Below are 15,225 nucleotides of genomic sequence, written 5' to 3'. Positions count from 1 at the left end.
CCTTGGTAAATCATCCCAGAGGTTGACTGCCCTCACTGTTAAATTTTTGCACATTCTTTCTAATCTGAATTTGTCTAGCTTCAGCTTCCAAGCATTGTTATACCTTTGCCTGCTAGAATGAAGAACGCATTATCAATTTTTTGTTCCCCATGTATGTACCTACAGACTGATCAAGTCACCGCTTAACCATCTCTTTGTTAAGGTAAAAAGATTGAGTTCCTTGAGTCTTCCACTGTTTTGCTATCCTTTAATCATTCTCATGGATCTTGTCTGAACCCTTTCAACAGTCCAAGAAGGCTGTTGATAAACTGGATACCAGAACTGGACACAGTATTCCAACAATGGTTGCAACAGTGCCAATATAGAGATAATATAATCTCCCTATTCCTACTCTCTATTCCCCTGTTAATACATCTAAGAATCACATTAGCTCTTTTGACCACAGCATCTCACTGGGAATTCATGCTCAGCTGATTATTAACCATGACCACCAACTCCCTTTCAGACTTGCTGCTTCCCAGTCCCTCATCCTATAAGTATAGCCTTCATTCTTCATTCCTAGATGCATACATTTACATTTTTCCATATTGAAAGGCACATTGTTTGTTTGTGTTCTGCTTGCAAAGTGATCTGGATAGCTCTTTTGACTGAAAATATAGTCTTTTTTGAGTGGAGTGGCTTCTCCACTTGCTTGCTTGTGTCTGTGTAAGTTACTTTTACAACTGTTACACCATTTTAACAGCATATTTCTATCTTTTTTTTGCCTTCTCCTGTAAGAAAAGTAATAGAACATTCCTAATCAAAGTAGTAACAGTGCATAAAACATGTTGTTACTGACATAAAAGCTGTGGTCCTACTTGTATTATATCAATCTATTCTTGTCTCCAGGTACATTTTTACGTTTTCCAGTCATTCTACACTTCATTGCTGTAATTATGTCACCTTGTCCTAGCGAGATTAAACATTCCCCCATGAGTATAATCTCATTTTGCTGAAAGAGAAATGTGCATTCCATCTTTTCATTAATTATGTTGGAGCAGCTGGCGACTACTTATTTTTTATGTATTACTAGCCTATTGCATGAACTCTGCCTTTGTCATTTCTTCCTCTAATGTGAAAGGTCTAAGTGATTCATAAGCTAAATGGTGCTGGTAGTTTATCATAACAAAATCTAATTGCATGGTGATATTATTTTAAATGATGTTTTCACAACAAATTAGCATTAACTTCCTCTATTGCCCTTATTATATATATTTCTAGAAACAGAAAATTCAAATTGCATGTCTCTCTCCTAGGCAGACTGACACTGAAAATAAGCAGGCAATTTTTTTCTGATGCTTGACATGTTATAATAGAAATAATTCTCAGCTGTCAGTAGTTCTAATAAATAGATATCTAGATGAAGTGCTAAGGAATCGCCTTGATAGAGTGTTAGGCCAACAAGATTACGTGTTTTTTAATTCCATCAATATGCTGCTTATGGGTTTGATATCACAATACTGAGCATACAGGACTAACTTTTTGTAATATAACAACTGCCTTGATTTAATATAAATGGAATTTTAAAGATCAGGATAAGACTTTAAGATTATCATCCAGAACTCATGGAGGTAGGGTGAGGTCCCAGAGGACTAGAGAAGAGCAAACATAGTACTCATGTTTAAAAAGTGTGCAAGGGGGAAAGAGGACTTAGGGACTTATAGACTAACTAGTCTAACTTATTACCTGGAAAGATACTGTGACGTTCCCTACACTTGTGGCAGGGTACAGTGAAAAGCAGGATGTGTCCATACTCACTAGGGTGTGGTATTTACACTTGGCAGTGAAAAGCAGTGGGGAGCAGAAGTGATCTCTTGATTTTTAGTAAGGCTTTTGACAGAGTCCCTGGTGACATTCTCATAAGCAAACTAGAGAAAGATTGTTTAGTTTAAATTACTATAAGGTGGGTGTACAGCTCATTGAAAAACCATACTCAAAGAGTGGTTATCAATAGTTCGCTGCCAAACTTGGAGGACATATCAAGTAGGGTCCTGCAGGGGTCTGTCCTGGGTCTGGTAGTAGTAAATATTTTCTCTAATAACTGGAATAATGGTGTGGAGAGTGTACTTATAAAATGTGCAGATGCCACTAATCTGGAGGGAGAGGGATTGCAAGCCTTTTGAAGATAGAATTATAAATTAAAAGGACCTTGATAAATTGGAGAATTGGTCTGAAATCAATAAGATGAAATTTATTAAGGATAAGAGCAAAAGTACTACACTTTGTGAGGAAAAATCAAATGCACAGCTACAACATGTGGAATAACTGGACTTTCAAAATGAGATTGACCAAGATTCAAACCCACAACATTCAAGATTGTGGTTGAATGCCTTAACTACTGAGCCACTGCACCTTCTTTGAGATGAAAATGAGTGTGCCTCCAATCAAGGCTGTTCAAAAATTAATAAGACAACTACTGTTTGTTTGTTTTTTTCCTTTTTTGCTTTTGAATGTTGACTCTTTAAAGCACGCTTTGATCTGTGTTTTTCCACACTTCATATTGTTAATAGGACTTCTGAACTTCTTCCAAAAAGCAGAGTGGGCAAACTGACTTGGGTAAAAGAGCTGGCCTCATTTTTGCCAGAACTTTAACGCAAACACCCATTTCTAGGGTGCATATGTTACTTCTTGAACTTCATCCATCTTCTATAAACTTATCATCATGAAGCTTCATATAGTGTAATGACTGGCTACATTCTACAGGGATCTTATTTGAGAAAGGAAATACAATTTGGTGAAAAATAAAACATATAGTCCAGCCAAAGTCTTCTGGATTTCTTTATTAGCTTGTCCCACTCAAATCATATCTGTGGCTTTGCATCGCCTGGGTCCTACTGCCAATGGACATGATTTGTGTGTGTAAAAACACCATCAACACTGGTGAAAGTTGAAAAAGGATTAAGCCTTATGTTTGATTTTCAATGCACTATTGTAAAACAATTATTCTATCATTTACGTTTTCTATGGCATAGTAACATAACCATGGAATATAGTAATAATTAGCTAGACCTTTTCTGATAAGCTGCAATTGCTGTATCACACAGCTTCTGCATTAGAATATAGAAAATGAAACAAATCTATTACATATTTTTCAGAAAACCTCTTTACTGTAATGAAACACTCTAGTTCTAACAAATGGTCACTCAAACTTACTATGCTGCTAAGTAGAATTCTGTATAAAAGCATTGACAAGATAATGGGTCTTATATCTTAAATTTTCACTTCTATTGTTGTGGACACTTAAAGTGCCCATGCACGTACCTTTCCAACATTTATTTACATTGCGATGAATAGATTAATTTAGAATTATAGAAGATTGGTAGTGTCTTAACATCTCTTACAAATATTTATGGTATGTTAAAACTATACTTTCTTTTAGAAAGATGGAATATTTTCCTTTTATGTGATGAATATTCCATACAAATGAATGGGTAACATTTTTGTAATGATAAATTTGTCATCACAAACCTTCCACAAAACTTATCATGACAGGCTTCTCTAACTTTCAGAATATGGCAACAAGGTTTTTCAAATTGGTATTTTTTAAAAAAAATCTTTGGAAATCTTCGTGTGCCCTTTCTAGGAGGAAGGAAGGATGTGGTAGAATTGCTACAATTTTTTCTTTCTGTTTCCTTTCATAGGAAGACATCTTTCACTGGCAACAATTCATTTTATTTGAATGACTCATTCATGACACTCCCCAGTATAATACCAGTGATGTTAAATATACCCTAAATGTTCTACAGCAATTTCATTAAAAGCCCCAATTTTTTCTGCTTAGCATCTTCATTATACATATTAATGTGTCCTATGGAGACAGTTTTTTCAACATCAGGTAAAACAATTTCAATATTCTAAGTAATACTTTCATCTATTCTTTTGGATTTATATACAAAACAAACACACAAAAATCACCACCCTGTAGCATAATAGTACTCATAAAATAAAGTAAATTAATTTAGCTGACCAATAGTCAAAGCACAAAAATTATTCCCCCGGAAAAATCTTACCTGAAACTTCTGGACCATGCCTAGAATGTAGTTTCTTTGGGCCAAATGTTGATGTCTTCACTCCACTTCTACTGAGGCAAACAACCAACAATTCCCACTGCAATAAACAAAACTAGCTACGTTTTTAGGGGGGTTTCTATTTCATTTCTACATATTTTTATATTTTTCTTTTTTTGTCTAAAACTTTTGTACACTAGTTTAGAAAATTCATGCTTTACAGGTTAAGTGTTGTGTGAATATGCAATCAGTGTTTAATTTTTCAAAAGACAACTCTCTAGATGTTTATAATTAAACCAATAATGACTCAGAGTTCTCACATACTACAAAGCCTTAAGCCACGGTGTACACATCTTTGCTACAATGAGTAAATCAGAACCTCATTTTCAATATAATACTGCCAAATATATAGCACATTCCTCAGAACTCCATAAATTGAAGCACATCTCCACAAAACAGTGTCCTCATTGAACAATTTATCATCCATTTAAAATTGACAAAAGACTAAAGAGTATCTAAATGTGCTGTACTATTACAGATGCAATAGACATAACAGTTATTATATATGGAGCCTTAACCTCTCATTCATATGGGAGAGGGAGGGAAGGTAGGGACTGGGCAGAGAAAAAAAGACTGATGAAGCTACATCCAAACCTGGAAAAGAGTACAATGAACAGTGTGGGAGAAGAGAAACAAATCCATAAGCCAAAAAAATAAAACTCCTACAAGAAGCTTGTTACTGTGTAGGGGTGCACCAACCACAGTAAAAAGTCTCCTTCAAGGGGACGCTGCACCCCACCTCACTTTTAACAGGGAGTGGAGAAGGTATACGTCTGTCAGGTGCCTGACAGATGTTTCTATGCACTGTACAGATCCACTGTGTCAAAACTGTATATAATAGGGAGTTGGAAGCTCATGGTAGCATGTAGTGAATCATAGAATCATAGAATATCAGGGTTGGAAGGGACCTCAGGAGGTCATCTAGTCCAACCCCTTGCTCAAAGCAGGAACAATCCCCAACTAAATCATCCTAGCCAGGGCTTTATCAAGCCTGACCTTAAAAACCTCTAAGGAAGGAGATTCCACCACCTCCCTAGGTAACCCATTCAGGTGCTTCACCACCCTCCTAGTGAAAAAGGTTTTCCTAATATCCAACCTAAACCTCCCCCACTGCAACTTGAGACCATTACTCCTTGTTCTGTCATCTGCTACCACTGAGAACAGCCTAGCTCCATCCACTTTGGAACCCCCTTTCAGGTAGTTGAAAGCAGCTATCAAATCCCCCCTCATTCTTCTCTTCTGCAGATTAAACAATCCCAGTTCCCTCAGCCTCTCCTCATAAAAGTCATGTGCTTCAGCCCCCTAATCATTTTTGTTGCCCTCTGCATGACTCTTTCCAATTTTTCCACATCATTCTTGTAGTGTGGGGCCCAAAACTGGACACAGTACTCCAGATGAGGCCTCACCAATGTCGAATAGAGGGGAATGATCATGTCCCTCGATCTGCTGGCCACTACTTATAAAGCCCAAAAATGCTGTTAGCCTTCTTGGCAACAAGGGCACACTTGACTCATATCCAGCTTTTCGTCCTCTGTAACCCCTAGGTCCTTTTCTGCAGAACTGCTGCCTAGCCATTCGGTCCCTTGTCTGTAGCAGTGCATGGGATTCTTCCATCCTAAGTGCAGGACTCTGCACTTGTCCTTGTAAAACCTCATCAGATTTCTTTTGGCCCAATCCTCTAATTTGTCTAGGTCTCTCTGTATCCTATCCCTACCCTCCAGCGTATCTACCCAGTTTAGTGTCACCTGCAAACTTGCTGAGGGTGCAGTCCACTCTATCCTCCAGATCATTAATGAAGATATTGAACAAAACCGGCCCCAGGACCAACTCTTGGGGCACTTCGCTTGATACTGGCTGCCAACTAGACATTGATCAGTACCCATTGAGCCCGACGATCTAGCTTTCTAGCCACCGTATAGTCCATTCATCCAGCCCATACTTCTTTAACTTGCTGGCAAGAATACTGTGGGAGACCATATCAAAAGCTTTGCTAAAGCCAAGGAATAACACATCCACTGCTTTCCCCTCATCCACAGAGCCAGTTATCTTGTCATAGAAGGCAATTAGGTTAGTCAGGCATTACTTGCCCTTGGTGAATCCATGCTGACTGTTCCTGATCACTTTCCTTTCCTCTAAGTACTTCAGAATTGATTCCTTGAGGACCTGCTCCATGATTTTTCCAGGGACTGAGGTGAGCTGACTGGCCTGTAGTTCCCCAGATCCTCCGTCTTTCCTTTTTTAAAGATGGGCACTACATTAGCCTTTTTCCAGTCATCGGGGACCTCCCCCAATCGCCATGAGTTTTCAAAGTTAATGGCCAATGGCTCTGCAATCACATCCACCAACTCCTTTAGCACCCTCGGATGCAGCGCATCCGGCCCCATGGACTTGTGCTTGTCCAGCTTTTCTAAATAGTCCCGAACCACTTCTTTCTTCACAGAGGGCTGGTCACCTCCTCCCCATGCTGTGCTGCCCAGTGCAGCAGTCTGGGAGCTGACCCTTGTTCGTGAAGACAGAGGCAAAAAAAGCATTGAGTACATTAGCTTTTTCCACATCCTCGGTCACTAGGTTGTCTCCCTCATTCAGTAAGGGGCCCACGCTCTTCTTGTTGCTAACATACCTGAAGAAACCCTTCTTGTTACTTTTAACATCTCTTGCTAGCTGCAACTCCAAGTGTGATATGACCTTCCTGATTTCACTCCTGCATGCCTGAGCAATATTTTTATACTCCTCCCTGGTCTTTTGTCCAAGCTTCCACTTCTTGTAAGCTTCTTTTTTGTGTTTAAGATCAGCAAGGATTTCACTGTTAAGCCAAGCTGTTCGTCTGCCATATTTACTGTTCTTTCTGCACATCGGGATGGTTTGTTCCTGCAACCTCAGTAAGGATTCTTTAAAAGAAGCAGCATCCACTGCACCCCATGCCCTTTATTAGCTTTGTAGCTCAGCTACTCTGAAGTCTAGTAAGAACTGATATTTCAATCTTTTCAGCTGCATGACACCTTTTGAGGAGCAAAATTCCTCTGTGAATTGTGTTCCTTTCCCTAGCATTAGGCTTTGTGTGAAATATGAGCAAAAATAACTCTACCTGCACAATTACATCCTTCTTTTAAAATCTCAGCTGCTTCTTGTCCATCTTTTGACTCTCTTTAAACATAAGAACGGACATACTGGGTCAGACCAAAAGTCCATCTAGCCCAGTATCCTGTCTTCCAACAGTGACCAATTCCAGGTGCTTAAGAGGGAATGAACAGGTAATCGTCAGGTCATCTATCCCCGGTCACCAATTTCCAGTTCTTTTAAAAACCCTGTTATAGTCTTGGCCTTCACAACATCCCCTGGCAAAGAGTTCCACAGGTAGACTGTGCATTGTGTGAAAAAAATACTTCCTTTTGTTTGTTTTATACCTGCTGCCTATTAATTTCATTTGTTGATCCCTAGTTTTTGTGTTATGAGAATAAGTAAATAACACTTATTTACTTTCTCCAGTCCAGTCATGATTTTATAGACCTCTATCATATGCCCCCTTAGTCATCTCTTTTCTAAGCTGAAAAGTCCCAGTCTTATTAATATCTCCTCATATGGGAGCTGTTCCATATCCCTAATAATTTTTGTTGCCCTTTACTGTACCTTTTCCAATACCTCCTCTTCATATCTGCCTTTTTCTCTCTTACCAGCATCTTGCCCATTTCTTCCTTCATTTCAACCATGAGCATTTTCTCCTGTCATCCTAGTTTCTCAATGTCTTGTCTGCCCATCTCTCTACTTCCTGATGCCTGACCTTCCTTATATCCCTTCTTTCTGCCTTATCTTTAACGCTCTGTGCCTTCTTCAACTCTTCCTTGAAATGTGTTAATATATCCTTGGAAGATGGTGGGAAGTAGAATAAAACTGTTCAGTTGAAGACCCTTTCTTCAGGGCTGGCTTTATTTTCAAACAAGAGTTCCAAAACAAAAGTAAATATTCTCAAGAGCTGGGTAGCCAAGGCTTCCCCAAGTTCTGGCAGCTGGGAGAGGATAGGCAATGGCCATGTTGCCAATTCTTGTCAATTTATCACAAATCTCATGAGATGAGTGTGTGTATGGGGGGTTGTTTAGTTTGTTTGATTTAGTTTTAAACCACAGTTCCTGGGCTCAAGTGATTAAAAAAATAAAAAATAAAGCCAAGATTAAGTGAAGAAAGTAAATTTTTATCCATCCTTGTTATGGTGAAAACATTAAACTCAAATGTTCCAATAGCAGAAGTCAAAAGATCAAAATGTTATTGTTTTTTTTCAAAATCTCATGGTTTGGCAGTACTACAGAGGACACACTCTTCCCTTTTAGTATCTCTTTCTAGGTTTTGTGAAGAGACCAATACTAGAGCTTCAGTAACCCTGGGACTCTACTGTCTGCTGTCCCAGCCTACGAGGCAAGAAGCCCTATATCTGGCTTCCTGTTGGTTGCATGCTTGCTCCTAGTCATGTGCTCCTATAGATATTCCAGTTTTAAAGGATTCAAGGTCTATAAACAGGCACACTGGAGTGTTCACATGAACCCCAATGCCTAGTGCTGTGCTACGCTCCTTCATCCTTGACACATCATCTCTTACTTCCACTTGCCTATCCAAGTCCTGCCCAATCTAAAACTCATATCGTAGGTTAACAACCAAATAAAACAAACATAAGCACAAACCATTACAAAAGTTATTTTTCCTCTAAATCAAAGCAAAACTGCTTGGCAGTACCATCCACTGATACTGAGAGTTGCATGTTAGAACTGAGCTTCTTGAAATCGTCCAGTAACTGTTACACCATTTTGAAGAGAAGCAGAAAATACCTGTCATCAGCGGCGGCTCCAGGCACCACCACTCCAAGAGTGTGCCTGGGGCGGCAAGCCCCAGGGGGGTGCCAGGCCGGTCCCTGCGAGGGCGGCAGTCAGGCAGCATTTGGTGGCATGCCTGCAGGAGGTCCGCCAGTCCCGCGGATTCGGCGGCAATTTGGCGGCGGGTACGCCGAAGCTGCGGGACCGATGGACCTCCCGCAGGCATGCCACCGAAGGCAGCCTGCCTGCCGTGCTTGGGGCAGCAAAAAAGCTAGAGCCGCCCCTGCCTGTCATACTTTATTATTTCTGTATTTTCCACTTTATCCCACCACGTATGTGTACAGACCGCTAGAATGGTATGTGTATAACACAGATGCAATACCTGGACACACAATTTATTTGTTCCCTTATGCTCTCTGGAGATGATATACTGAATGAAGAACAACAGTGTAGAAGATGTGTCTAAGCCATTGGCTGACACAATATAAAGCTGAGGTAAGAGACGTTTCATTGATCAAGGAGAAGCAGCACCAGAACTCTTCCATGGAAGAAAAGACAAGAAATTGAGAGAGGGGAGCGAGGGAGAGGGGGGGAGAGAGAGAGAGAGAGAGAGAGGCAAACTAAAAAACCTGCCATAATAAAGAAAGATGAGAAAACCAACAACTTATATATTTGTCAAAAAATGCACAAAGAGCTGAAACAGAGGTCTCAGCTAATCGATAGCAAGAGATTATTAAATACTATGGTAGTAAATAACACATAAATATGCCAACTAATTGAACTACCATCAGCAGAGGATTCAAGTAAGTAATTAAAGTATAGTTCTCCTTGCACTAAATATTAAAGCCAAATAACTCTATTCAAAACCTCAGGCATTTTATAACAAGGGGAGGGGGAACCTTCAGGAAAACACAGAACAGTTTGGAAAGCTTGAAGTTGGGAATACATACCTGCCTAGTGAGTGAACAGTCTCTCCAGATAAGAAGTTAACTTAATATAATCAATTTTCAATGTACAAGAGAGAGAAATTAGGGTAGGAATAAATTCTAAAATATTTACATCTGCTAAGATATGGCCCATTTTCTCCAGTACTATTAAAGTTGAGATGTAGCACAATAAATGTTTCACTTCTCTAAAACCTGTGGAAACAGCCATCATTTCTCTGTTTCCAGTACAATATTAAGAAAACGTTAACATTACTTAGAACCATTTATGATTTTTTTCCTAGATGTACTCCATTGTAAATGATGCAGACAATTGACTGTAAAGTTTCCTTTAACCTTTTTACTGGGTGGTTAGGTATTAAAGGTAGGACCCAGGTATTCTATATTCTTAAAATGGAGAATACTGCTCGATATCTTCCCTAAAGGTAATAGAAAGATGCATGAAAACTTTTTAATGATCACTGTATGGCTAATAAGGAGAAATTCACTCTTAGGTAAAAGTTAATAAATAAGGGAAAGAAAATGGCTTTAAAAAGGCATTATCTGGGTTACTCCAATATGTGTTTCCATGGAAATAGAAATAAAAAAAAAAATCTCTTGGCAGCTGGTAGGCAGGCAGCAGCTGACAACTCTCACTACCAGACTTTAGCAATTGACTTTTAGAGGCTAGTTCCAAGAGCCAACTTGCAAAAACAAGCAAAAAGTCTTTAGGACAAGGTTGGCTGCTATCATATGTACTACTTCAAACTGGAGGAGGGGGTTTGTGATGAGGAAAAAAACTAGTTTTATTTAGAGAAATGTTTACACTTCTCCATTGGCTACTGTCACTTGGGCTTTTGCTTTCAATCTAGAAATGTACCCAATGCGTGCAGATATAATTGCATACCTTGCCATGTGTTGTGTATGTATTCATGTATATACTTAATGAGAGGCATTGGTATATATCTACTGTGTCTTACTTTGTATGCAAACACTCAACAGCTTACAGCAAAATATAAGACTACACCAAGTAAATTTGGGAGAGAAATAAACTCACACGATGGTTAAGATGGTTTTATTAAGCAAAACTTAATTTCATATAATCATAGAAGATTAGGGTTGGAAGAGACCTCAGGGGGTCATCTAGTCCAACCCCTTGCTCAAAGCAGGATCAACCCCAACTAAATCATCCCAGCCAGGGCTTTGTCGAGCCTGACCTTAAAAACCTCTCAGGATAGAGATTCCACCACCTCCCTAGGTAACCCATTCAGGTGCTTCACCACCTTCCTAGTGAAATAAGTTTTCCTAATATCCAACCTTGACCTCCCCCACAGCAACATGCGACCATAGCTCCTTGTTCTGTCATCTGCCACCACTGAGAACAGCCTAGCTCCATCCTCTTTGGAACCCCACTTCAGGTAGTTGAAGGCTGCTATCAAATCCCCCTCACTCTTCTCTTCTGCAGACTAAATAAGCCCAGTTCCTTCAGCCTCTCCTCGTAAGTTATGTACTCCAGCCCCCTAATCATTTTTGTTGCCCTCCGCTGGACTCTCTCCAATTTGTCCACATCTTTTCTGTAGTGGGGGGCCAAAACTGGATGCAATACTCCAGATTTGGCCTCACCAGTGCCGAATAAATTGTCTGCTGGCAATGCTCCTTCTAATGCAACCCAATATGCCATTAACCTTCTTGGCAACAAGGGCACACTGTTGACACATATCCAGCTTCTCATCCACTGTAATCCCCAGGTCCTTTTCTGCAGAACTGCCGCTTAGCCAGTCGGTCCCCAGCCTGTAGCAGTGCATGGGATTCTTCCTTCCTAAATGCAGGATTCTACACTTGTCCTTGTTGAACCTCATCAGATTTCTCTTGGTCCAATCATCCAATTTGTCTACATCACCCTGGACCCTATCCCTACCGTCCTACATATCTACCTCACCCCCCAGCTTAGTGTCATCCACGAACTTGCTGAGGGTGCAATCCATCCCATTTTCCAGATCATTAATGAAGATGTTGAATTTATTTCACGCAATGGCTACTTAAGGTCAATATGAGCTGGAACAGTGTGGGGGTACTCAGGTATGAAAGGGACATAAACCATATAAATTGAGGGGTAGAATTCAGGATGCTGTCTGGGGACTCATCAGGTTTGGAAGAGAATCATAAAAGGACTGGAGAAAGTGCTGGGATACTCTGAGGAGCATTGCAGAAAGGGACGCAAAAGTAAAGCATTGTCAAAGACTAGCTTTCCACTTGCATCTGAAGAAGTGAGGTTCTTACCCACGAAAGCTTATGCTCCCAATACTTCTGTTAGTTTTAAAGTGCCACAGGACCCTCTGTTGCTTTTTACAGATTCAGACTAACACGGCTACCCCTCTGATCTAGCTTTCCACAATGCTTGTGAGTTTCCCAGTATTGGCCATAAACAGCCATAGATAGTCATCTTGTGGGTGCTAAAACTGCAAGCCTTTCTTAAAACTGCAGTTGTTGCCAATGATGATGCTGGCCTCTTTCCTGATGCCATTGCCAATGCAGCCAACGTGGGACTTGCAAGCTGCTGTGAATCTGTAGATCAGTTCATATGCTAAAACACTCTCTCTTTCTCGCCAGCACTCAGAGTCTGGATTTTGGGATTATTCTGCAGATTAATATGGAACACAAAGTCACTCATCCATTGTCTGCAGAATTTGGCCTATGTGACACCTTGTTCAGGTCACCCAGAACTGTGAGTCACTGTGTTATAACTCTGCCTCAGCAAGAGTGAGCTTCTCTAAGCTATGAGTCAGCTCCCTGACATGTCAGCTTGTCTGCCTTGTTAGCAAACTCCTTAGAAGTCTGCCAGTCCAAACCTTGTCTTGCAGGTAACAATCAATGAACCCTGAGTTCCCCAGAGATGCTTTTCTGCAGTGTTCAGTCCATCTCACGGGACTCTCACTGAAGTTATCAAATTTGCTGCCTCTAAAGAGACAGAACGCACACCAGCCTGTTAGTTTGTCTGAGGATTTTAACATTCAGATTAGTACACATCCCTGAGATAGTTGTGTAATAAAACAAGAATAAGTTTACTAACAAGGAAAAGAGAGGTAAGTGATAATAAGTAAGAACAGAAAACACTGATATGGTTAAAGTAAAATAATCCATGCTTTCAAGTAACTAAAACTTACATCTTTTTATGTAGGTTTCTCACTTATATTCAATTCTCAGAGACTCCAAGCCCTTCAGTTGAAGGATCCAACTTTCTCAGATTACAAGAGCTCTGTTCCCTTATTGCCGTCCAATGATAGATGACAAAATGGCCTTTAGCCACTGCTTGCATCTTCACAGAGTTCACAGAGCCTGTTTCAAGAGGTAGAAAGCCTTCCTGGGGGTGCAGTCTTCATCCCCCATTAAGATTGTTAAGTGGTCATCATCCCCCATTTGCTTGCCTGATGACTTTGTTTACCTGACTTGCAAATATGCTTTTTACTGTCTTTGGCCTCACCTTGCTTAATTTATATTGGGGACAATTAAGCCTGGGAGACAATTCCTTAATCTAGGATTATATGCAGTGTAGTTATAGCTGTGTCAGTCCCTGGATATTAGTGAGACAAGGTGGATGAGGTAATACCTTTTATTGGACCAACTTCTGTTGGTGAGAGAGACAAGCTTTCTGTGTGTTTGTCTCTTTCACCAACAGAAGTTGGTCCAATAAAAGGTATTACCTCACCCATCTTGTTTGTCCAGGATGGCAGGCAGTGCCTAAATCCAGCCCAACACATTTTGGGAATATATTCCAGAACACACCTATAATTCTTTACATATCATCTGTATATACATACATCATGCAATAATATTAATGACCAGCATATTACCAGTTTGCATATGACTCCTTACACAATATCTTTTATGTAGAGATTATGACAACAGTGAGTTGGGGGCAATGAGTGTGTCAGGCTTGATGAGAGTTATGGCATGATGTGCCCTCTGCCAGTTGGCATTTGAGGGATTCCCTGTGTCACAGCCTACTCTTGTTTGGGCTAGCACCCGGAACAGAAAGATTCTAAGTTTGTATAGGAAACTGTTGTTTAAATTCACCTTTTGTAATCAGTTGCTCGTGACCAAGCGACAGAGAATGCAGTGAATGATTTTGAATAATAAAACATAGATCTGAGAAAATAGCAAACTGCCCATGGCGAATTCCCCAAGAAAAAGAATGGTGACATTCAATTAGCTAAATGATTCAATATGAGTTAATTTCCTGTCTTTACTTTCTCTCTGCTATACTCCTGCTTGAATGGGCAATCATCACTAGGGCTTTGCTAACACATAATTCCACACTCTGGTCCTTCAAGGCTATAGCCAGCTGTGTCAGTCTGCTTCCCTCCTTGAGTTAATAGAGATAAAGCCAGTAGATTAACCTTCCATGCATATACTTTTCTCAATACACCCACACAATCTGCAATGTTTCTCAGGGAAGAAATGTACATATTAAAAGTCTCCTTTCACTTCTTGCCTCAGAGGAAAGCCACTTAGCTTAAAATTAAAGTTTCAACAACTCACATGCTACCTGATTGCCCTGGGTTGCTCCATTAGCAGTATGAGAATTTCATAGTTGGCTATATGATATCACGCAACTTCTGTTGAAAAAGGTTAGAAATTGTTGTACTGGATAGAATGGTTTATTTTAAAAGACAATGTTCAGGATTAAGAGGCTTCTGTGAGATATCTTTTTATTTATTTATTACTATTTACTGATAAGTATAGTACCTTGTGCAAGCCTCAAAGCACTGTATATGTTTAAATAAATAATAAATAGTGCTTAGCTAATGCTTGAACTGGAAAAAAAGTGACATTGCACCCACAAAGTGGTGGCATGCTCACATATCCAGATTAATGCAATCTTAGGTTCACTTCCATATGGGAACCACCCCCTCATGACCTTGTTTTGGTGCCATGACTCTATCCCTTCTTATGTTGGCTGTGGTAGGATCTACCCACAGCACAGCAGTCTTTTGAGTTCCTGGGGAGCCCACCACCACCCGTGTATGGGCAGACTGGGCCTTTCACCTCTCCAAACCTGCCTTCAAGCAGCCTGCAGTCTGTCCTGGAGGAAGGAAGACTCAGCCCCAGACACTCCATCAGAGCTTTCACTCTGTGTGTTGGGGGAGATCACAGCTAGCCCCACCCTAACAGAGCAATGTTGCAGTGGCTGCAGCAAGGAGCCCTTCTCCATACAGGCATCTGTGAGGTGAGTTTGGCAGGGCCTCATGTTCACAGTGGCATGTTGCAGAGTTAATATTCTATTGAGATGAATGGGCCATTTCACACGTCTGAGAGCTATTTTTTCAGGCTGTCTGCAGATTCAGGCAGGCATTACTGCTTAGTTTACTCAGGACACATTGTCAAGCTTTTCTTCAC

The sequence above is a fragment of the Chrysemys picta genome, chromosome 1, assembly GCF_011386835.1.
Source record: "Chrysemys picta bellii isolate R12L10 chromosome 1, ASM1138683v2, whole genome shotgun sequence".
In the NCBI taxonomy this organism is placed as follows: domain Eukaryota; kingdom Metazoa; phylum Chordata; order Testudines; family Emydidae; genus Chrysemys; species Chrysemys picta.
Note: the sequence above shows the minus strand (reverse complement) of the source record.